The sequence below is a fragment of the Tiliqua scincoides genome, chromosome 2 (genome assembly GCF_035046505.1).
Source record: "Tiliqua scincoides isolate rTilSci1 chromosome 2, rTilSci1.hap2, whole genome shotgun sequence".
NCBI classification, from domain to species: Eukaryota; Metazoa; Chordata; class Lepidosauria; order Squamata; family Scincidae; genus Tiliqua; species Tiliqua scincoides.
Window position 1 is genome coordinate 144652390 of NC_089822.1, and position 25421 is coordinate 144677810.

The window sequence follows — 25421 nt, forward strand, 5'->3', positions numbered from 1 at the left end:
CCGAAAGAGAGTGCCTGTAAGAGAATGAGGTGGCAGCTGCTAACACAGTCAGGACCCTCTGGCCACTTGCATGTCTGCATTGAATAAAACTGAATAGAATACAAGTGTATTCTTGGAAAGTAGCCACGCTGTTACATGCTTTATGGGCCACACCTGGAGATTTTATCTCAGCCACTCCTCACCAGAACTTTACTCCTAATTACCTCTCCTCTTAAAATGTGTGAGGCTGGATATCTCTGCCAATGCATGGGCGATGTGCCTTCCCTTCCTTCAGCTAACAGTTAGTGCCCTAACTGGGCTTGTCCCACATCACTACATAAGTGGTTGTCTCCTGAAGGTGCAATTCTGGGCATGTCCTATGTCTCAGAAATGTCCCATTTCATTCAATGGTTCTTACTCCCAGGAAAGTGTGTACAGTGTAGGATTGCAGCCTGAGGCCAAATCCTAACCAATGTTCCTGCACTGACATAGCTGTGCCAATGGGGCATGTGCTGTATCTTGCAGTTGGGTGGCAGTCATGGAGGCCTCCTCAAGGTAAGGGAATGTTTGTTCCCTTACCTCAGAGCTGCATTTCCCTTATGCAGGTGCTGGAAAGTTGGTTAGGATTGCACCTTTTCTCACCGTACATCAGAAAATGCTTTCTTAAGCTTATACCACTTTGTTTTCTCAGAAACATTGAAAAAAGTAATCTGAATCCTGTCTAATGTTTGCTCTGGTGGGCTCAAGGTCCTTCAACCCTCCCCAATTATAGCAGTAGTGTGAATGCCAGTGTGAATTTGCGACTCCAGTTTGCTCAGTAAGGACACAACCCTATGCATTTCTACTCAGAAGTTAGTCCCATTGTCTTCAATGGGACTTACTCTCAGGAAAGTGCACATAGATTGCAGCCTAAATGCACATAGATTACAGCCTAAGGATGCAATCCTATGCATGTCTACTCAGAGAAGTAAGTCATTGTCTTCAGTGGAGCTTACTCTCAGGAAAGTGTGCATAGATGGCAGCCTAAGGGTGCAATCCTATGCATGTCTACTCAGAGAAGTCTCATTGTCTTCAGTGACGCTTACTCTCAAGAAAGTGTGCAAAGATTGCAGCCTAAGCGCACAATCCTATGCATGTCTACTCAGAGAAGTAAGTCCCGTTGTGTCCTATGGGACTTACTCCCAGGAAAGTGTGTACGGGAAGATTGCAGCCTGCTCCTCCGCTGTGTGGCGTCAGCTCTGCTGCGTCTTGGGCGAGGTCATTTCAGGTGAACGGCAGAAGGCGGAAGCAAGCCGCCTAGTCTCCTCCTCTTTCCCTTCGCAGTAGGCCTGCTAGATGTATCTCTGAAGGCTGCCCGCAAGCTACGTTGCATGCGCTCTGCATATACTCTCTCTCTCTCTAGCCTCGCCATCAACTTCCCCTGCAGTGCTAGAGTTCATGGCGGCAATTCCTCTCCGTTGGGGAGCGGTGGCTGGTCAACATTCCCGTCTCTCCCGGGGAATCTACCCGGAGGGTTTGACGGGGCTGATACCTTTAGGAGCCTTGCAAGATAAGCGGGACCCTCTCCTTTCGGCGGTCTTGGGCTGTAGTCCTATACACACTTTCGTGGGAGTAAGTCCCATAGAAAACAATGGCACTTACTCCTCTGAGTAGTCATGCATAGGATTGCGCCCTTGGGCTGCACACGCTTTCCTGGGAGTAAGCTCCATTGACTGCAATGGGACTTACTTCTGAGTAGACATGCATAGGATTGCACTCTTAGGCTGCAATCTATGCACACTTTCCTGAGAATAAGCTCAACTGAAGACAATGAGACTTCTCACAAGGCAGCCTACGCGTGCCTACTCGGACGTAAGTCTCAGTGTGTGCAATGGGTCTTACTCCCGGGAAAGCGTGTTTAGGATTGCAGCCTGTGCGCGTGTCTGTGTGAGGAGCCGCCCTGCAACTTCTTGGTGGTCAGAGTAAATGCACTACTAGGAGGAGGACGCCGCAGCTTAGTCTGAGGGGCGTTTTGTGCGGGCAGCCAGCAGCATCCTGCCTGCCTGCCCCTCTTCTCGCAGCTCTCATGTCCTAGCAGGGGGAGCGGGCGCAGTCCGTCTCGGGCGCGAGCACGAGCGCGAGCCACGTTCCCAGGTTCAGGCTCGTGCCGCCGCTGCTGCTGCTGCTGCTGCTGCTACAGCCGATCCGGGCAGAACAGGTTTCTGCCAGTTTGGGTGTGTGGCTGCCTGATGCTGTGTGTGCACTCCGGAGACGCGCGTAATCTCCCGGAAGCGGAGCTCTTCCCTGTCGCAAGGGGTATTGCTGGGGATGATGACTCAGTGGGCTGGCGCTGCTTGCCGGACTGCAGGCGATGCCAGCAGCATCTCGGTGCGGAAGGCTGCATCTCTCTCCCCTTCCTTGTTCCCTGAAGTCAGCACTGTGCAGTCTCTCCTTGGATCTGGGTTGCTGAAAGTCCACCTCCAGTTCTCCTCCCCCCCACACACTTTTTCTCGTTTTTAGTGCAAGAATCAAGTCTGCAATGCTATCCACGCTTTCCTGGGAGTAAGAACATTGACTATAACAGTTCTTACTTCTGAGTAGACATGCATAGGATTGGGCTCTGAGGCTGCAATCCTAGCCACACTTGGCAGACTATAACAGGACTTACTTTTGAGTAGACATGCATAGAATTGGGCTCTGAGGCTGCAATCCTGTCCACCTAGCCCCACTGACTTTTATTTAACTTATTTCCGTTATACCCCATCTTTCTCCCCAAAGGGACCCAAGGCAGCTTGCCTTGGTTAAAAAAGAACCCAATTAAAAACATGATTTAAAAACAAGGTAAAAACACATTCATAGCAAAACATCTTAAAAACAGCAATCAGGCAAAAAGATGCAAAAAAAGCAAACAGCAGCAGTTTATAAAAGGCCCCAAGCCCGTAACCGGATGTTAAAAGGTGTAAGAGATGTAAAAAAATGTTAAAAGTTGTTAAAAAGGCCAGGAACTAAGAAGGCTTTTCTAAAAAGAAATGTCTCCAGACCTTGCAGGAAAGTTTCAAGGGAGGGAGCAGTTCATTAATCAATGGGGAGGGAATTCCATAGTGTTGGTGCCACTGCTGCCACACTGGTGCCACTGTTGCCACACCCCCATGTACCTCCCTGGGCAGTGCACTTGTAAAAAGGCCTTCTCCTCTGATGACCTAAGGGGGGGGGAGCCAGGGTGTATGGGAGTAGTCTCTAAGATACCCTGGCCCCGAGCAATATAGGGCTTTAAAGGTCAAAACCAGCACCTTGAATTGGGCCTGAAGGAATGGGCAGTCCGCTGAAGAAGAATGGGGCTTACTTCTGAGTAGACGTGTTTAGGATTGAGCTCTAAGGCTGCAATCCTATCCACACATACTGGAGAGTAAGCCCCATTGACTATAATGGGGCTTACTTCTGAGTAGACATGCTTAGGATTGGGCTGTAAATCTGTTTTGTTAATATGGCTGTTTCTTTTATGGCTCTGGAACAAAGACCGTTTTGTACCACTATGGGAAATGTTTGCCACTTCAGCTCATTAATCTTTCTTGCACTTTGGCATATACAGAAAGTCTAGTTGTTTCTCACACTTATTTCCTTCTCCCCACCCCAGTAGAACCCAGTTAGAACCCAATCCTTTGCATGTCTGCTCAGAAGTACATCCTGTTACAGTGGGGCTTACTCCTAGGAAAGTGTGGATACAGTTGGAACCTCCCATACCTTTAAAACAAAAGACTTAAGATGAACTGAAAATCTCCACAAATTTAGCTTATATTCATTAGTGCAACATTTTTTCTATTTATGAATGTGGACAACTTCAAAAGAAAGAATTAAATTTTCTCCTGTTTTGTGTTTAAGGGATTCAGTGGGGTTGAAAACTAGCCACTGTGCTATACTGTACATAAAGCTGTTGGATGGCTTTTGTGTGAGGGAATTCCTCTTTATTTTTGAACATGGGATTAATGTGTGGGTGTTTTTAAAATGCTCCTTAGAACTCCATTCCATAAAATAACATGACTTCATTTTATGTCTCTCCACAGTTTGGATAGAATTTTTAAAAAATGTCTTGTGGGGAGTAGTGGGGTTTCTGGCTCTTATACTGTGTTTGTGCTTTATAAAACATTTAAATTGTTTTATAACTAAGACTTACATCTTAGTGTTTAGAACTATGTAGGGGAAACAAAATATGTATAACAACATTCTGTTTTCTATATTTTGGGGGCTATGCTTTTTCAGGTTGGCAACCTTCAGTCTCGAAAGACTATGGTATAAACCTACAGCAGCCGGTATTCCCAGGCAGTCTCCCATCCAAGTACTAACCAGGCCTGACCCTGCTTAGCTTCCGAGATCAGACGAGATCGGGCATGTGCAGGGTAACAGAGCACTTTCCCCTGGGGGCTGGGGATAAGAATAGGCCCTCAGTTTGGCTGTACTTGTCGTAAGAGGCGACTAAACAGCCATTGGGTAGATGGGACTCGTCAGCCTGGGAAGGCAGCTCATCTGAGAGAAGGAAAACTCTGATCCCAAACCTCCACTGCCTTGTGGCTACATCCAGTTATGGAAAAGGCTTCAGGAGTCAACCTCGAGGCAAAATCCGGAGCCGGAGTCCCTGAGGCAGTTCATGGCTGAACACAGTCACCTTCTGGCAACTCCTGCGACGCCACTGGAACCAACCGTATTGGCCTCTGCCTTCCATTGGATCATTTCAGCGACGTGGAGAGGGGGGATTTGCTGCATGGGTAACAGCCTATCCTCCATACCTACTTTACCCAGGCTTCGCGCACTGGAGAGGACACTCTGTTCCAGAACCACCATTCAGAGCGTGACACCATGGTCTTCCGAGACTGAAGGATGCCAACTCATGCTTTTTCAGAGACATGTAGCTCAGTTTATGTAGATTTACTCAGACCTAGCTCCACTAAATTCAGTGGGGCCTACTCCTAGGCAAACATGCAAGATTTGCAACCTTAAACTGCAGTCATAAACATACATACTTGGAAGCTAGATTCACCGAAAACAATGAGTTTAGGGCGGCCCCTCCATAAAGCCAGGTGTGAAATAGTTGCCGGGCAGCTCAGTCCTGAGCTGCCCGCAGCGCCCAGTCTTGGTGTCTCCGTGGAGGGCTGCCACTGGGTCCTGCGCCTCCCACACTACCATTGGAGGCACCTCCGGAGAAGGGGACGTTCGTCCCCTTTCTCTGAGCAAGGGAAGCAGCCCCACAATGGGGCTATTCTCTTTAGCCCTGACCAAAAGATCGACGCTAAAGTTAAAGGCGCTCGTGTAGGGTGTGCAGCCCTCCACGAGCGTCTTGGATCCTGTGGAGCTCAGCTCCGCGTATCCGCCTCTCCCCCTCCCCTGACATGCCTCCCGCCCACCCCCTGGCACATCTCTCCCCTCCCCGGAACGCCTCCTCCATGCCCCCGGCCACGCCCCCGCCTCCCGTTCTGCAGCCCAGCGGTCTGGGAGACTGCTGAGCCACGGAACCCGGGCGACCGCCGCATGCTAGCTCCAGCGGGAGCCCAGCGGTGAGCCCCAAAAACCTGCCTTACGGCACGTTTGCAACTGTGCTCCACAGCACGGAGCCGTGCCGCGGACCACAGGATTGGGCTCTCAGACAGCAGATGAACCCTGCATGCTCTTTCACTTCATAGGACTCTATTGTAGTTGCTTATTGGCTGGCTGGCCACCAGCATCACTGTCTCTACCACCACTGCCTCCTGTCTTAGTCTTGCAGGGGCAGGTGGCCACTTTCTCCTCTTCCCCCATCTGCTATTTCAAGAAGGCAGAGAGAAGGCATCTAGACCATGTCTACTCACTCTGCGATTCCTCTTCCCTCTGATATTTTGAAATGGCAGCGACAGGGAGCAAAGGCAGCTGCAGATGGTTGGTGCGGAGGCTGGTAAAGGTGGGGGGGGGTGCCCATGGGTTGAAGCTACAGCCTTCTGTCAGTCTACCACATGAGCAACTGTTTCACAGAAGGACTGCCCCTGCAAAGCAGGACCATTTTGAAATTCTTTGGGTTTGGAAGCTTGCCTGTAGGGTAGGGTACAAATTGAACCACTACCCCCTCCCTTGCTTCTGCCAAACTTCTCTGCTGTCTTCCCACTCCTTGGCCGGCTGACTCTTTTGCTTATTTATTGGATTTTTCTCCTGCCATTCTACCCTAAATCGTAGGTATTGCAAGCTCAAGGCAGCTTATAATAAACATAAAATGTATAAAAATGCACATACGTAAAATCACAATTAAACAATGCAAAATGAAAGCACAGCAGAGGAAAAACATTATACTTAGAAAACAAAAACTGTGAAGCAGGAGGCAAGCCATATGTTTGTCCAAACAGAAAGACTTAACTTGGCAGCGGAAAACGAAAGAGATGCTGCAAAGCCTGGCTTATGTGTGTGTGAGGTACTGTTGCATTTCACTGACACTAACCGGGGAACTTATGTGTATTTACCAGCTATAACAGGATGAACCTGTACCATTGGAGGATTAACATGTTCCCTCAGGTGGTTATGGGTAAAAACTATATTTCCGGTTCTTAAAAACATATGTAACTAATACTGAAGGATCCTGCTTTGGTGCCAAACATGATTCCATTGAATCAATGGCCTGGCATCACTGCAGGTAGTTCTGTAATAGAGAGTAACTACTTTTGTCCTGGACTGTTCTTTTCTTAAAGCATAAGGCTAAGTTACTTCTAAAATGTCTACACACTCTATCCTTGCACAATTATCTCACTTACAGTTCAGTTCTAACCTGCTCTGGAACAGGCAAGCCGACTGGCCTGCGCTGTAGCCAGTGCTGGGTTGTGGCCACCTACAACACAGCTCAGGTCAAAGGGGGATTAGTTCCCCTTACCCAAAGTAACTGGGTCACCCAGTAGAGGGGTTAGGATCTGGCATAAGTGCCAGATCCTGGTCCCACTCCCTCCTGTCCCAGTCTGTCCACAGCCTGCCTTCCGCCCTTCCCGGACTCCTGGAATGCCCTCCCCAGATCCCTGCACTCGTGGCCCGGCTACCTTGACACCAGTACAGGAGCCCCAGAGTTGGCCTCTGGAGGTCGGCACACATCCATCCACCTGCCTCCCAATTCACTGGGTGGCATAAAAATGCCTTATGGCACTTTTGCGACACCTGGAAGCCGGCGCAAGAGACTTGTGCTGGCCTAGAGTGCAATTAGGATCGGGCCCTTAGGGCCCAATCGTATCCAACTTTCCAGTGCTAATGCAGCCCTAAGGTAAGGGAACAAACATTCCCTTACCTTGAGGAGGCCTCTGTTACTGCTCCCCCAGCACAGGATGCAGTATGTGCCCCATTGGCATGGCTGCATCAGTGTTAGAAAGTTGAATAGGATTGGGCCTTTACGCAGTAAGCCTACATTGCTTATCTACACACTAATGTATCTTTGGAGCTTATTTTCATGAGTAATGAAATGCATATGGGTTATAATTTATTCATAGAAGAAGGAATCCTGTGTTTATAAAGGGTATCTTTTGCTTGCAGAATATTAGGGGCAGTTTCTTTCCTGGATATTGTATCTTTGTGCATATAAATGTCGCAATTTACATGTGTGGATACTTTTGTAAAAATATTGCATACTTTCTCATGGGTGCCTTGACAAAGTAGTAAGCCTGGGAGTGCGGTCCTGTTGAATTCCCTGGAATTTACTTTGAATGGACATACCTAGAACTATGCATATGCCTCCTCTCCAAGACACTCCACTGAGGTACATGTATAACACCTTTCTTGCATCCAGATGTAATGCTCACAACCACATACCGAAGATACTCGCCTATAAGTCAACCCCACAGATAAGTTGAGGGCAGGCTTTGAGCCAACAACCATGGAATTTTCTATGACCCTTGGATAAGTCGGGGGTTAAACTTAGGGGGGTGTCTGACTATAGTTTTGTCTGATTTTACCCGAGGCCAGATCCTGAAAAATAACCTACCACTAATTGTTACCTAAGAACTGTAGTCTCTAATTTATTAAAAACACAGTAAAAGATGGTAAGATACATTTTTATTCTGTTTTAAATTCTGGTCTTCACCACCTTTTTGTAAACACTATCAGAATAAGTGCACTGTAAACTACATACCAGTAAAACAGTGGTTCCCAGCCTGGTATTCACGTACTCCCAGGGACACTTAACAGGACTTTTAGAGGTACTTGAAAAAGAATGAAATAATGGCAGAAAAAGGCAGGCCATGCTCCAGAATGCCTTGTAAGGACCAGCAAGGCAGGAAGGGAGGTAGCTAGTTGGCTGTGAAAGCCCCACCAATAGTTAGTTTTTGGTCATCAATTCATCAATGAACCAGTGATTGAAAACCAGCACAGTAAAAAAGCTTAAACATAATATGGAAAGTGATCAATTACCCAGAATTTCTCAGCACACTTCTGGTGCAAAACAGTGCAAAGGCAGAGTCTTCTGTTCTTCAAACAGATGAAAAGTGCAAATATGTGATGAATACATTAAGTCTGGGCTTTCATATGGAGGAGATGAGGGCTTGTATTATTAATTCCAAACATTTTGCTAATATGAAGGGTACAATTTATGGAAATGGGCTGCCAAGGGATATGCAAGTGAAAAAGTTGGGAACCACTGCAGGAGATCCATGAATCAAATCCACCTTTAAGGTGGCCATGAGAGTCATGCATGAGGGCCATGCATTAAAAAAATGTCAAAGGCTGATTTCAGATGTTTATTCAGCTTCTTGAAAAAGAACACCTTTTTGGCTGGAGAAGTTATTTGCACTTCAAACAAGAAGAATGACGCTATATATGTTTTTGTTTGTACATGTTCTGAATTTCTGGTTTTGTTCTCTGAAGCATGTGCAGTTGCATTGCTTAAAGATCAAGCTCTGCTTAGGTTTGTTTTATTGATCTCAGTAGTCTCATCCTTATACAAACACAAACATTTATGTGAACACCCCCACTCGCCTACTCCCACTGTGATTTAGAATCTGAGTTTAGCCATTGCTGTTTTTTGAATTTGAACTCTGTGACTTATTTGAAGATAATGCCTCATCCTGGAGTGAGAAATTAATCCTATCCTGTTTGACCTTCCATATTTGTGGACTTTGGAAACTTGACATGTTGCCATGCAAATTTTTTTTAAACAAAACCTTTTGCTTAAAAAGAAATAAATAATTTCTGCTGTTCCTAATTAAGGAGTACAAAACTACTTAAAGATTTTGTACTCCTTAATTAGGAACAGCAGAAATTATTTCTCTTTTTAAGCAAAAGGTTTTGTTTAAAAAAAAAAATATTACTTAATTATCTTATCTACCTAAACCAGCAATTCCACTGGACCACTGTAAGCCCTTATGGGGAGAGGAGGCAACGGCAACACATTTGCCATGATGGCAGGGACAAAAGGGTTTTTTAAACTTACCAGATCATTACAATCATAATCATTGTGTTGCTGCTTTTGTCCCTCCCCTAACTAACAGTTAGAACTAACAGTGGTTCCCCTGGATAGTTTGGAAACCATTGGAATACGTTATGGTCATTGGATGCAAATACTATTTCATTATTTGCTGTAACCACTTTGATTTATTTGTGAACAGAAGCTCCATTTAGAAGTGAATTTGAGAAGTTATGTACTTTGTATGTTCTAGTTGACAGACATAGTAATTTGGAAGAACATGATATTGGTAGGTAGTATGTAGGAACACAGTTATTCTGAGCAAGCCAGCTTTCTTGACCCCAGTGCGCCACCATTAAAGTGAAAACACTAGACACTTACCCCATTGCAAGTGTTGTAGACATAAGCTTAGCCTGTGCACACAGGGACAATGCCAGTGTTTGGCTTCTGCTGTGCCACAGTTTCAAGGTGGATGCGAAATATAAAGCAAGGCAGACCTGCAATAAATTGTTTTTTAAATAAAGAACTTGGCATTTATAAGGTCTTAAACTCTTTAAACAAATATATAACTTTGGAGAACTTGCTCACCGCCCAGCTAACTGCCCGGCTGCCTGACTACCCTGTATAACCTTCTTTCTAGATTGCACTGGCCATGATCAGTTGTAGAGCCAAACTAGACAATAGTTTAAGGTGCCAGGTGTCCATGAATATCCTCTTGTCTAAATAAGCGTTGATCTTTCAACTCCTTTGTCCATTCCAAACTTACACACTTTTTTTGAACTGCCTCCCAACACTTCCACACTCCAGAATAACCTACACATGTGCATCAGACTGTTTTTGAAGCACTCTCCCAACATGCACGTGCACCTCCAAGATTTGGAAATTTTGTGATTTGTGATTCTTTCCAGTGGGAATATTCTAAAGATGTCTCTAAGCACATGAAGAGCACCATTCCCTTTTCACTGAGCAAGTTCTATAATCCTGGGTAGGTTCTTCATTTTCCGCACCCACACTGAACTATGTTTGTTTCACAGCGTAGTCCATCAAGAATCAGTTTCTCTTCACTGGATCTAAAGACGATAGTGAGCACAATCTTTCCCTCCATAAAAGGAGACCAGTTTTTTGTGCCAGCCCTGCTAGAGTCTTCAAAGTTGCTGGATTCCTTGGAGATTCCCTCTTACTTTTACAAATTAACCTTGGGAAGACAACAGGGAAGGCGCTGATGCTAAATTTGGGGTGTAAAATCCCTTTCCTGCAGTGGGCCCAATCTTTCAGACAGCAGCACAGAGAACTTCACACGATCCCATCCCCAAGAAGAATCTTTGACACTTTGTTACCTGGCATGGCACCTATACAATGGTAATGTTGCTCATGACCCTCTTGGATTTCTGCCCAGTGTTGCATATATGCAAGAGGGATCAAATGTGTTCACCTGTGGGCTGGGCGATAATGGGTTAACAAGGTACCTGCAAAACCGATTTGGAAAAAGAAGCATCTGCAATTGCACCTGTCTTTTTGCCTGTAGTTGACTAGCCTGTAAACTGAGTGTCACAAGCAGCACAGAGTGCAGGAATTTGTGGCATGTCTGCATAGGAGCAAGAGGTAGAGTCAGGCCCACATGCCTGTCTACCTCTTGACCACTGTGCCTGTGGCTTGTTCCTTGGTTGAGAAAACTAGAGGCGAAACCTGCCACCAATACTGCTGTGTAGTCAGCTGTCAGTTGTACCTTAGGATTCTGCTGCCATGGAAATAGTTCTATAAGAAATGTTATGCTCTTGATGGTACTCACCAGTAAGAGGTCACCTTTTCATTTCTGCTTTCAGACATGCCTTGACTGAATAATCTTGAGATTCTCCTGGAACCAAGCTATAGCCTGCAGGTAACAAAATATGTATAAAATACATCAAGGCACCTTTAGCTTGCATTAAATGCAACACTTTAGCCACTGTTTTGAGGCATGCATAAAACATATTACTAGGTTATCCAGCTGCTTGTCTAGAAGTTGATTTTACACCAGCACTGACAGTAGTTGAAGAGTCTTTCAACTTTGAGACATTTGAAATGTGGATGTGAAAATTTATGTTGGTGAACTGGTGGTCTGCTGAACTGGTGAACTGTTCTTCTTCTGGTGAACTGGTGGTGTTCTGCTGTTGAGATCCTAAATGCCTTCTGGGGCTTAGAGTGCAGTGATGGAAGGACTTGCTAATCCACTTTACACAAGGTGACTTTGGATATTATAAGCAAGTAAGGTTGTTGGATGAAATAAGTCCTGTGTCTCTTCCTCATTGGGTAGGGTGTATTTCCTGCATGTCTGCTGCCTGTGTGTCTCTCTAAAGCAGGGGTGTCCAAAGTTTTTAGCAGGAGGGCCACTTCATCTCTCTGACACTGTGTGGAGGGCCAGAGAAAAAAAAGAATTAATTTACATTTAAAATTTGAATAAATTTACATACATTTACATAAATGAATATATTAAAGATTAACTTATATGAATTATTATTATTATTATTATTATTATTATTATTATTATTATTATACTTTATTTTTACCCCGCCTTTCTCCCCGAAGGGACTCAAGGTGGCTTACAAAACAAGGTTAAAACACATTAAAAACATAGTCTAAAACAGATAAAAAATAACATTGTAAAAACAGTAGTCAGATAAAAACTAGTCAGATAAGAGCATAGCGCAGCAAATTAAAAAAGGATCAGGCCTGTAAACAGATGTTAAAAAATATTAAGAGATGTTAAAAAGGCCAGGAACTCAGAAGGCTTGTCTAAACATGAATGAATGAAGGTCTTGCAATAGCTCAAGGCCTATAAAAGGCCTTGCACAAATCAAGGCTGGCCTTTCCTCTGCTGCTACAACTGCATCACAGACATGAAACAACAAGCAGTGGAGGGAGCCCTCATCCCACAGCTCATCCAAGAGGTCAAACAGTCGCCCTCACGCTGAGAGCACTTGCATCGGGCCAGTGTGAGCTCCAACAAATCTCCGGAGGGCCAGAGACTCATTGGAGACTGGGGACTCCCTGAGGGCCGCATTGAGAGGCCTCAAGGGCCGCAAGTGGCCCTAGGGCCGAGGTTTGGGCATCCCTGCTCTAAAGGGAGATACATGATTTTCTTCTTTGGAAGAGTGAAAGCAGGCACACAAGTCATTATGCTTGATATCATTTTCAGGTTGAGGTCAGTTAATGGTCTTGTCAACACTTGCTTAATTTGTGACCCACCAAGCTGAACAGAGCCTATCACCTGAATTGACAGCTTGCCAAGAGCTTGGCAGCAAAACCTGGATGTTACCAAGTCCCCCAGGGGTGGGGTGGGGTGGTTGCTATATCTTGCGGGGGGGGGGGGGGTTTGCTGCATCCCACCTCCAGTAAGTCACAGCTTGGGGTAGTGTTGGGGGATAACCAGGGCGGCTCTGTCTAAGGGTCCACATCCATCAGAGGACCCATCCAGCTGGGCCAACCCCTGAACCCTCAGTTCCAGTGGTATTGTGGTGTCTAGTACATCATCACAAGCAGGTGAGGGAAGCCATGGGGGGGACCCCAGGGCCCCTAACAATCTGGTGCTGCCACTGCCTTGTCTGATGTCCCAGCGTGTTTACTGATCTGGACTACTAGGTATGCATGACATTTATTACACTCTGTTAAAAATCTGTTCTGAAATTGCCTCAGCATTGTTTGAAGGGACACATCAGGAAGAGATGATGTTACTCAAACATTAACAACAGCTGGGGACATTGTTGAGCTGTGTGTGTGTGTGACTGCGTTTCAGAATCCTTAGTTATTTTAAAAAGAGATACTCCAGCCTTTAGCAAGCCAAAATACACCATCACGTCCATACACAATTTATTTATTCACTAGTTTGAGAGTTCAGTGACCACCTAATGCACCCATGTCCACTTCCTTCATGACTTCTCTGCAGTATTCAGTTTGTCTTTGATTGTACTGAATTAAGGATTAGCAACTGAAATTATATATTTAACTGAAGATGTTCCTTGCTAGTTAATAATCAACAAGTCAATCTACTCTTGTTTGGTTCACAGTTGAAACTCTTTTTCTTCATGGGTAGGGAAATGATAGCCCCAACCTAATAACCTTGCAGTTTACTCTTATTGGAAATGCCAGTAGTGTTGCAACATTTTCATAGTGATTTATGTTCCAGCATCTTATGGCCCACGCTGTATGACATGTCATTAGTATAAATATCAGAAATGTGAACCCAGCCTCTCCACCCCCTCCCCACACTCAAACCAATACTTAGGGTTAGGCTATTTCCTATGAGGTGATCCTGGCATCTGTGTCAAACCATCACATATTTGGTCACCTGAGGCAAGTGTCCCTTAAATTTTCCCTAGCAGACATAAATTCTCTGCTCTGAGTTGTCTGCAATTCCAGAGAGGAAGATTTCTGAGCTTTGGAGTGGTGTGATAAGGTAGCTGAGTGGCAGTGCAACCCTATGCATATCTACTCAGAAGTACATTCCATTGAGTTCAATGGGGCTTACTCCCAGGAAAGTGCACATAGGATTGCAGCCTTAGGGCCCAATCCTATCCAAATTTCCAGCACTGGTGCTGCTGCAGTGCAGCCCTGAAGTAGGGGAACAAATGTTCCCTTACCTTGAGGAGCCCTCTGTGATTGCCTCTCCACCACGGGATGTAGTGCATGCCTCAGTGGCATGGTTGCACTGGCACTGGAAAATTGAGTAGGATTGGATCTTTAGGGCCTAATGCTATCCAATTTTCCAGTGTTGATGCAGCTATGCCAGTGGGGTATGCGCTGCATCCTCCAGTGAGGAGGCAGTCATAGAGGCCTCCTCATGGTAACGGAACAAACGGAACATTGCTGCTACATTGATGTTGGAAAGTTGGTTAGGATTGGGCACTCACAGCCCAATCCTATGCATGTCTACTCAGAAGTAAGCCCCATTAGAATCAATGGGGCTTACTCCCAGGTAAGAGTGGATAGGATTGGGCTGTTAGTCTCCACCCATTCCTGAAAGAATGATGTGAAACATCATCTGCTCAATTGCAATGCAAATATTCTTTATTGGATTTCAGATTACTTAGAAGGCATGCAAAGCACTGGCTCTAGCACCAGAGAATAACAGAATGTTAATGAGGGTCTGCCTATCCATTAGGGGGTCAAAGTGGGAGTCTTCCTCTGTCTTTTGTGGGAGGATGGAGACTGAAATTTATGCCAATGCAACAATTCATGTGAAGAGCATGATTATTTCATCTGCTCATTTAGTTGTAACTGAACAGGGTCATTTCATAGTCTTAAGTTTAAGGTGCACGCTCTCTCTCTCTCTCTCTCTCTCTCTCTCTCTCTCTCTCTCTCCCCCCCCCTCTGTCTTTGAGGTACTGATCCAACCTGTTAAGCTGGGTGAATAGGTCTGGTGGGACTGGAAAACCCTATGTGGTGATACAGGATGCACACAAACCTGACCTTTCTGAACACAGTTTTGTCCCCTTTTAAACGAAATTCAGGTAGTTTCAGTCCCAAACTGGGATAAAGTCATGATTCTCCTTCTCACCCCACATCCCACTTAGGGTGTCTGAAATTATTTTATTATTATAAATATTTATATGCCATTTTTCAGCAGAAAAATAAGTTCACAAAGCAGTTTACACAGTAAAAAAAATTGTCCCCTGTCCTGAATGGGCTATAAAAAGAAGCAAAAGAAACCCTTGCAAACAACCACTAAGAGAGATACTGTGCTGGAGTGAATTATGACAGTTGCTCTCCTTCTGTTAAATATGAGAGATTCACCACCCTAAAAAGCACTTCTTTCCTAGTAGCAGGGTTTCTTCAGAACAGAAACTGGTGATTAGATGAGTGCTCTGGGAAGTCAACTGACCAGGCTTTCCCCAATCACTGAACCTTTGCCTTTGGTCTGGATAGCAATAGCGCTGAGCAGCTCTCAGGGCCAATGTGAGATGGCTCTGGGCAGACTGATATGGACAAGTAAAAAGAACTTATTTAAAATGAAAAGGGACAAATGGACAAAAAGAAACAAAGCCTAATATGTTTGTCACAATAACCACTACCTGGCAAGCACTTACTTTACTGCAATTCCTTGGTTCACTTCCACTTGGAGGGGTGGTAGTTAGCAACGTATAGGCAATGTTTGTTCAAAATAGAATTAAAAATGTATGCAAATTCAAATTAGCCAGCTCCTTATATGGTCTTCTGCTGGCACCAGGCTATACTGTTTCAATTGGCTAATCCAAAGGAAGGAAACCTGAGGTCAGCCCCTCAAACTTCCCCTTAACCCTTGCAAAAGTGGTTGATTGTTTACATTCCTTTGATTATATCCTGGAAAGGAATGTGGTTGACATAGAAACAAATATAAATAACAGAAATAAGATATAAACAACAGAAATAAGAACATCAGGGACATCTAGTGGACTAAAGAAGACACTACAAGGACAAGAACAGAACTTGACAAGTGAAGTAAGAAGAAAGAAGATATAAGAAGGAAGAAAAAGGATGACAGGAAAAGGAGCGAAAGTTAGGAGTTCTCCTGCCCCGGAGTCCAGCTTGGGAAAACTAACACAAGAGGAACTGAAAGGGAAAGAATGGAAGCAGACAATACAAGACAATATAGAGAAATTAGTGGACAGCAACATACAAATCAATATCTGCGGGTTCAAGCTTGTTTGGATGCGTTAACTACATAATTAAATGATCTTAGTGTGTAACTTAAAGATGTTATATCCGAATCACATGAGAAAAAACAAAGGATTATGGGAAAAGTACTGGAAATGGGAAAGCAACAAGCAAATCGATATTTACAAATCCAAATTAGCCTGGAAATCTTAATTCAACAGACAAATGAGTCTAATACACAACAAACAGGAGAGGATCAACAAAAGAGCAAAGAAATGGAAGATAAATCCAAAACACTGGAGACAGGACAAAACAAACAATTGGAAGAGACAATGTTAATGGAAATAGCTTGGAAGATAAAAGTCACCCAGACCAGAAAGGAGAAGAAATATTTCGACTAATTGATGCAGATTCAATTGATCAAGTGAAGGAAGAAGAAATACTTCAACCAACTGAGATTGGAATGATCAAGTGAAGGAGATGACTCATCAAGATTTTGATTTAGCAAGAAGAGTTAGTACATTAAACCATGATCTGTTAAGAGGAATTCATGTGAAATTTATTAGAAAAAAAGATGGAAAGTTAGTCTAGAGAAGAGAAAAGATTTGGCAGACCTGTGGATATTTAGGTTGGAGACAAGGGAATTGTTGGCAACCTTCAGTCTCGAAAGACTATGGTATCGCACTCTGGATGGTGGTTCTGGCACAGCGTCTAGTGTGGCTGAAAAGGCCTATTCGGGAGTGACAATCCCTTCCACACTGGTGGGAGCAAGTGTAGTGTGTCCCTGGTCTGTCTCCCTGGCTATGGGCCTTCCTTCTTTGCCTCAGACTGATGGCCAAGTGTCTCTTCAAACTGGGAAAGGCCATGCTGCACAGCCTGCCTCCAAGCGGGCCGCTCAGAGGCCAGGGTTTCCCACCTGTTGAGGTCCACTCCTAAGGCCTTCAGATCCCTCTTGCAGATGTCCTTGTATCGCAGCTGTGGTCTACCTGTAGGGCGCTTTCCTTGCACGAGTTCTCCATAGAGGAGATCCTTTGGAATCCGGCCATCATCCATTCTCACAACATGACCGAGCCAACGCAGGCGTCTCTGTTTCAGCAGTGCATACATGCTAGGGATTCCAGCTCATTCCAGGACTGTGTTGTTTGGAACTTTGTCCTGCCAGGTGATGCCAAGGATGCGTTGGAGGCAGCGCATTTGGAATGCGTTCAGTTTCCTCTCCTGTTGTGAGCGAAGAGTCCATGACTCGCTGCAGTACAGAAGTGTACTCAGGACGCAAGCTCTGTAGACCTGGATCTTGGTATGTTCCGTCAGCTTCTTGTTGGACCAGACTCTCTTTGTGAGTCTGGAAAACGTGGTAGCTGCTTTACCGATGTGTTTGTTTAGCTCGGTATCGAGAGAAAGAGTGTCGGAGATCGTTGAGCCAAGGTACACAAAGTCATGGACAACCTCCAGTTCATGCGCAGAGATTGTAATGCAGGGAGGTAAGTCCACATCCTGAACCATGACCTGTGTTTTCTTAAGGCTGATTGTCAGTCCAAAATCTTGGCAGGCCTTGCTAAAACGATCCATGAGCTGCTGGAGATCTTTGGCAGAGTGGGTAGTGACAGCTGCATCGTCGGCAAAGAGGAAGTCACGCAGACATTTCAGCTGAACTTTGGACTTTGCTCTCAGTCTGGAGAGGTTGAAGAGCTTTCCGTCTGATCTGGTCCGGAGATAGATGCCTTCTGTTGCAGTTCCAAAGGCATGCTTCAACAGGACAGCGAAGAAAATCCCAAACAAGGTTGGTGCAAGAACACAGCCCTGCTTCACTCCGCTTCGGATGTCAAAGGGGTCTGATGTGGAGCCATGGAAGACAACAGTGCCCTTCATGTCCTTGTGGAAAGATCTGATGATGCTGAGGAGCCTGGATGGACATCCAATCTTGGGGAGAATCTTGAAGAGGCCGTCCCTGCTGACCAGGTCGAAAGCCTTCGTGAGATCTATGAAGGCTATAAAGAGTGGCTGTCGTTGTTCCCTGCATTTCTCCTGCAGTTGTCTAAGGGAGAATACCATATCAGTGGTGGACCTGTTGGCTTGGAATCCGCACTGCGATTCTGGATAGAATAGATAAAAAGAAAGACAGTAATGAGTTAATTTTGTATGTTAGAAATTGAGAAGCTATATAAGCTTTATAGGTGATATGTAATATGTATAAAAATTTTAGTCAGCTTGATATTAATAGAATTTTAAAGGATAATTTTAATAAATTAGAATTAATTTTAGGTGATATTGTTTTGGATGTTTACATATATGTTTATGTATTTAGTCATGAGGATGTATTAATTTTGGATGTTATAGATATAGAAATCATATATGTAATTATTAGGATACTAAAAGTTAGAATTTAGTATGTTAGATATTTGATTATGATATTAATTGTTGTGAGGATTTTATATGCTAGATACTGGAAAGACACGAAGATTCCAATGAAAGATGAGTTAATAGAAAATATAATGAATGTGGCGGAAATTTACAGATTTTTAGAGAGCTTGGATCAACAGTGAAACCGATATAGATTAATGAAAATTATTTTATGCTTGGTTGAAAATAAAGTTGTAGAAGTATAAGTTAGGGTATTTAGATGAATGTATTATATATATGACATATTATCTATGATATGATATGATAGATAAATGATAAATGATATTAAGAGGCTAACATAGAAGAGGAACTGGATTAGGAAATATGTAATGATTTGTTAGTTATAGTGATGTATGATATCTTGCACCCTCTAATATTGTTCTTATGTATTGTATTATGTGTTATGTTATGTGTATTTGTTATTTTTGTTTTTGGAAAAATTAAAAAAACTTAAAAAAAACACAAAACTTTCCCTTGACCCTGTGGTGATCGATCTTGACCAAAAGACAGGTGTCAGCAAAACTCAGTAAAGGACTGGCTTGACCTTTAGTTTCACCTAAACATGGCCATACTTTCTGTCTTTCCCAGTACACATCCTAGCAGAGCTGCTTCTGTGGACCTGCAGGTTACAGGGATATGGATGGCAGAGATGCACAAGCTGGCCTTCCCTAGCCAGCCCCAACTGACACACAAAGAGAGGGGTTTCAATGAAGGCAAAAGGTCTCCATTCACTACAGTTTGTGAGTGAGAGAGATTGCAGACTTAATGTTATGTTAGAAAGAATTCTAAAAATTTGCAAACTGGGAGTAAAGGAGAGGAAGCACAGCTAAAGACCTGCATCAAGCATGGTCTCCAAAGGGGATATAGGCAACATGATGTTTCATTGCATCCCAGATGCTCTTTAATGCTGTGATTCTAAGAAGTCCCATATGTGGTAGTTTGATGACTCAGACATGTGACTGTATCAGGAAAATTAGATTACTGGATCTGTAACTGCAAGTTACAAACCATACAAGGATCTGCTAGGCAAATCGAGATTTGCATCCAGGCCTGGGAATGAGTTTGGAAAAACCAACATCAGTCCCTCCCTCTCTATCCTGCAAATGAGTTCTTGCTTGCAGAAGCTTGTTGAAAAGAATGTAAGAAACTCCCCCCCCCCCCCACCATGGGGAACTGACTACTGCTTACTTTTAAATCATTGTTCCTTAAAAATGGGTTTACAGCTTTTTGGTGGATCAGCCTTCTCTGCATATAACTCTCAGGAAGACATTTTTGAACTCTGTGAAGACATGGTTGCGCTAAAATCAAAATCCTATGCCTGAATGTGAGGAATTGCCCTAGAGTTGGAATTCTGTGCCCAGAAGCAGTTGCAGTTGTATTGTATGTATGGCAGATGTATTTGGCTTAAACTGCTTGCTCATGAAACGGAAACACCCTACCTCTGATCCTGTTCATGCTCTCCTTTCCCCCAGAACTTGAGCATCTGAAATTGCCTTATCTGGAGTCAAATCTAGCTCAGGATTGTGTTTACTGATTGGCAGAAGCTTTTAAGGTTTCAGACAGGATTTTCCTCTACTTCACTTGGAGATGCCAGGAAGTAAACCTGGCATCTTCTGCATGCAGAACAGCTGCTTTGTCACTGAGCTGTGATTTCACACCCTTCTTAGAGGATAAGATTTCCCACACACTTTCACTTTTGCCAGCCATTATGATGAGAAACTTTATTTTTTTAAAGAAAGGAAACTAATTTCCATAGCACTGAATTCATTGTGCTGGACTTGTGGTATGTGCACAGAATCACTGTACTGTGTTGTGCCTGCTGGCAGTAAGGAGATGGGGGAACACAAACAGGTGAGGCTCCCTTCCCACCCATTGTCCACAAAGAAGGCAATGCTCTGCTCATGCTCAGAGTCTCTGCCTGTTACAAGTTGTGCTGTGTTATTCCTCCAGTGTCTAGTGGCAGCTGTTGTGCCAACATGAGGGGAAGGAAGGCAGTGTTGTTCCCCTGTGCTCCAGTTGTGCGCCTGCCACTGGCTGCCCTGGGAGAAATGCCCCAGGTGCTGGCCGCTGGGACCCCGCAGAAGTCTCTCTGGTCATGAGTAGTGGAAGAATGCCGTGGTTCCAATGTTATCTTGAAGCTGAGGAAACTATAGTATCCCCTCCCACTTGTCAGGATTGTAGCAGGCCTCTCCGTAGATGAGTTCTCACCCAGCGAAAAGGTTGAAGATGAGCAATAATACTTAGCATTTATGCAGAAGGTTTCTAGTGTGGAAAGCACTTCACAGTAGTCTTCACAGCAGCACTGTGCAGTTGGCAATTAATATCCCCATAGTACAGATGACGTGTTGAGGCTTTTGACGTGTTGACCTAAAACCACTCAATGACGGTGTCTGAGGTGACATTGGAACTGAAAACTCCCTAGATCAGGGTTTCCCAAAATGTGAGTCATGAGCCCATGTGTAGTGGGTCGCATGCTTAGCCCTCCGACACACCCCTGGGAGTGTTTGGCTTCAAATTGGAGTCATTCTGAAAGGAGGGTGCTGGCCCAGTGATGCTGCTGGCCAGAATGACTTACCGGGCACTTCCAGGGACCTCATCTTAGTCACACCAGGCTGGCAACCTACTCTGTTGGCCTCTGCAGGCTTCAGAATGGCCTTGCAGAAGCATCCAAAAGCTACTGCCAGTCAGACTGGAAGTTGCCTCTGAAAACCTAAAGTAGCTTCTGGGCACTTCTGCAGGCCATGCTGAGGCCTGCAAATAGAGAGGGTCGCCGGCCTGGTGCTAGCCCAGAGGCCTCTGGAAGTGCCCAGTAAGTCCTTCAGCATCATGATGCACCACAGAGGATGAGATGAATTGTGGCACTGGAAGAATTGGGAGCCACTGCCCAAGATCATGGTCTTGTCCATTGGGACATATCAGCTCTTCCTTATTTCCCCCAGAAGCTTTCTCCTGTTCTGGGTTGACACTTTAGCCTCACTCCGAGAGTGCAAGGGAGCATCTTGAGAAAAGGTGTAGAAGTACTAACATCCCTAATTGTAGAGGGTAAGTGCATTAATATGAAGAAAAAGATAATGTGGGAAATGAGTCTAGTCAACTGTCGGCTTTTGGATAAGAATGTTGTATATTGCCACTCACTACATAAAGCCCTCTGATGCCATGCCAAGGGGTTATGTATTAATACTCAGGACAGAGCAGAATAGTGGAGAGCCAGGGGCATGTCAGAAGTGGGAGGGATGGCATCAGAAACACGTGACTTATGTTGGTTGCTATCCCCTTGGAATTGGTTGACACACCCCCTTTGTCTCTTCAGACTTGTGTCAGCTAAAGGTCCAAGGAGACCCATTGGTGATTGTGAAGTTTACTTAGGGGTAAAGGAGAATAATTTCCCTCTCTCCTTGCAAGTCTCATGATTGCCACCCCCCACCACCATAGCATGCAACCCATTTTGGCATGACTGCATGCTGTGGTCGAGAAAAGGATAAAATTGGGCTGTTTGTCAATCAACCCATTGGTCAACTAAAAGGTGATTAATCTATCAGTTAAATTTGCAAAGTGTAAAACAATAGTTCTGATGCAAGAAGCATACTTACATCCTTTTTTCCCCAGAGGATGCAAGCTTGTGTTGTAGCAGATGTCCCCCTGAGGAGAGGCGTTCCTTTCTGCATGAGAGTGGATAATGCCTCTTTTTCAGTGGTGCTTTTAGCTGCCTTCACCTGTTGATTTTTAATCAATCTGAGGCACCTTGAAAATTTGTTAAGAGGTCTTATAATTGCCTAATGTGACTGGTTATGGATCCATTGTTGAAACTGTACTTGAGGCTCTACTCAGCAGCTGGTTTTGCAGGCCCACCATTCTTAGGTACACTGAATGTGATGGGCTGGAAAACCCCTTCCTCTTGCTTACTGCCACCCCCTGTATACCACGTACCATTCTCCTTCATCAGGTCATGGTCTATCAGCAGCTCCATGTTTCTATATCTCCTGTCTCCTTCCCCACCCCAATGAGAAGTACATGTCTGAAACAGTTGTGAGAGGTGTCTGCAAAGTCTTTTCCTCATCCAGCCTTCCTCTTTCTGTTCATATACGGGAGTGGTGTCACCTGCCTTGGTCCACTTCTCACTGTCTATTGTGTTTACTTCCCATCTTACTTTGCTTGCCAGAATTGTATTCAAAGAACATAAGAAGAGCCCCACTGGATCAGGTCAAAGGCCCATCTAGTCCTGCTTCCTGTATCACCAAATGCTTGTGGTTCACTGTGGTTCACCAAATGCTTCAGGGAGCACACAAGACACAACCTGCATCCTAGTGCCCTCCCCTGCACCTGTCATTCTGAGGTAGCCTATTTCTAAAATCCGGAGCTTGTACCTACCTCTCATGACTTGTAGCCTGTGATGGACATTTCCTCCAGAGTTTGTCCAATCCCCTTAAAGGCATCTAGGCAAGATGCCATCGCCACTTCCTGTGGCGAAGAGTTCCACAGACTAATTAAACACTGGGTAAAGAAATATTTTCTTCTGTCTGTCCTAATTCTCCCAGCACGCAACTTTCATGGATGTCCCCTGGTTCTGGTGTTATGTGAGAGGGAAAAGATTGTCTCTCTATCCCCTGCATGATTTTGTATGTCTCAATCTTGTCGCCCCTCAGGCGCCTCTTTTCTAGACTGAAGAGCCCCAAACCCAACCCAAACCAACCAAGCCCCAAACACAACTGTCTCCTTTCCTTGTAAGGGAGATGCCCCAGCCCAGTAATGATTTTAGTTGCTGTCTTCTGCACCTTTTCCATTTCCATTATATACTTTTTGAGATTTGGTGACAAGAACTGGATGCAATGCTCCAGGTGTGGCCTTACCATCGATTTGTACAATGGCATTATAATATTAGCCATCTCAATACCTTTTGTTCTGCCTCCTTTCTGGCAAGTAAAGTGAGGTGAAAATGGAGGAGGCAGCTGGTAAAGGAGGGAGGCACTACTCAACCTACATTAATTATTTTTGTGGTTATATTTTTTCAGGTACAGTAGTTTCATCTTGAGTTTTGGTTCACTGCTAATCAGGAGAAATTTCTATGCACAGATACCTTTAATTCCTACAGTGTACTACAGTAATTTCACCAGAGCCTACACATTCATTCAGAAAGCCTGACTCTGACAGTGAACTTGACTGGGGAGTTTGAAAGGAGCCTGCACAGGGTTTTCCTTAGTTTTTCCTTTCCGTCTCCTCTGCTCTCTCAGGACTCCGTTTTTGTTTTATTTATCCAAGTATTTACTCATGCCCCCTCATTGAACTAGGTCACTCCTTCCCCCCTCCTTTTGGTGTGTTGACTGACCTACCAATTTTGTATCTTCAGCTGCACATTCTTTTCCCAAGGTCATTGATACACAACTGGAAACATCTGTCATAATACTGGTCTTAGCTGGAATCAGCTAGCCCATTCCACCCACCTCCAACAGCTTAGACTCACAGTGTCTCCCAGTCTTTGATATTCAGTCCGGTTCTTTCCTCTTTCAAGTGACATATTCTGATAACATTCGTATTGTCCTTGCAGATTAGGCTGGTGCTGATGTCTATGTACAAATAGTTTCCAGTCCTGGAAATTAAGTTGGTCTTGTCCAGTTTTTAGCAGATCATTGTTCTGCTAACAACTGGACAAGACCGACTTAATTTCCAGGACTTAACACCTTGTGAAATTCAGCAGTGGTTACTTAGCCATTGTTCTTGTAGCATGCCTGTCAGTTATAAAAGTGGTTACTTTATTACTCTCAAAGGAAAAGGCAGTTGCACCCAGTGAATACCGCTTAGTGATACAACTGTTTTGGCAGGGGAGCAGGCTTTGGAGTTGTGCAGGACCCATCTGTGGCGAAAACTGAGCGGGATAGAGATTGATTAAAAGTTACATACTTGTTGGCACCTCTAAGTGGCTCTCTCCGATATGCAAGGTACTGCTTTGGCCGACACTTGTGCCTGCTGGTCTAACTGATTGATACATACTGATAAAAGGATGTGCAAGGAGAGACCGTATAATCCTCATACCTGGTTTCCTGAACACAGATGTTTTCTTGGAAGAAGCAAAATCTTGTATCACTTACTGGTGGCAGCCGCTGCTCACAAGGCTCCTATTAGCTCAGTGAACTACCATTACCTATCTATGAATGTAGCTAATTGGCATACAGACCTTTCCTGTGCTATAGGTTCATAAAAAAAAATTAGTCATGGCTAATTCCCATTGAAATTAATCCCAATCCTATTCAGATGCCAGGGTGGCATCTCGTCGTTGCCAGTGCAACTGCTGTCATATCCTAAGTCTGACTTGGCAACACCACACCAATGCTGATGCAACAAGGGCCATATGCCAAACCTGTCCTGGCAAAGCACAGATATCACACAGATATTACACAGCCTATCCCAGTAATACCCCCAGTACGCATGGAAACATCAGCACAGCCTGTTATCCATGGAGCAGTGTCCTAATGGTGGTGTGTCACCATTGTGAAGTTGGCATGTCATCTGTGTGCTGTTTGTGTGTCATTGGTGTTCTGTCTAAGGGGCCAATTACTGCATCCAGTCAGCCGCAACACTGGCAGTTAGATAAGGGTCATCCCTAAGCAAGGAGCGAGGACAGGTGCAGGGCCAATGAGTGACCAGTGTTGGGGAGACATTCTCCTACTAGTCACTAGGAAAAAGCAGCACTACAGCAGGCACTACTTCAACCATGGAGAGATGCACCAAGGACAGCACACACACACAACACAAGGATGTCACAGTGTACCTATCTCTTACAGCAATGGCATCAGCAACAAAGGGGCAAAAGCAAAGAATCCTTTGGAAAGGGGCAGCCACATGAAACAAACACATAAGCTTCTCATGGCAAGGGTTTGAATACTTGTGGGAGGTACTCTTTTGTCAGGAGAGAAGGTACCCTTTTGTCAGGTGAGAGACTGGGACAAGTCACAAGGGAAGCCTCAACAGCCCTGAGGCAAATCAGGGTGCTAGTGACTCACTGCATGAACGCACAGTGAGAGCAAGATGAGATAGGTTCAAGCCCAACCAAGGGACTTGCCCAGCAAGGCAC

General features: G+C 44.7%; 1 protein-coding gene across 4 annotated transcripts in view; it reads left to right on the forward strand.

Annotated features, from left to right (window-relative positions):
* Positions 1–25421, forward strand: part of ARSG (arylsulfatase G) — a 128713-nt gene that overhangs the window by 25922 nt on the left and 77370 nt on the right. For all 4 annotated transcript variants that reach the window (XM_066613763.1, XM_066613764.1, XM_066613762.1 and 1 more), the window contains one exon: positions 11170–11225. The gene's annotated coding sequence lies outside the window, so the exon portion shown is untranslated. The remainder of the gene's footprint in view (positions 1–11169; positions 11226–25421) is intronic.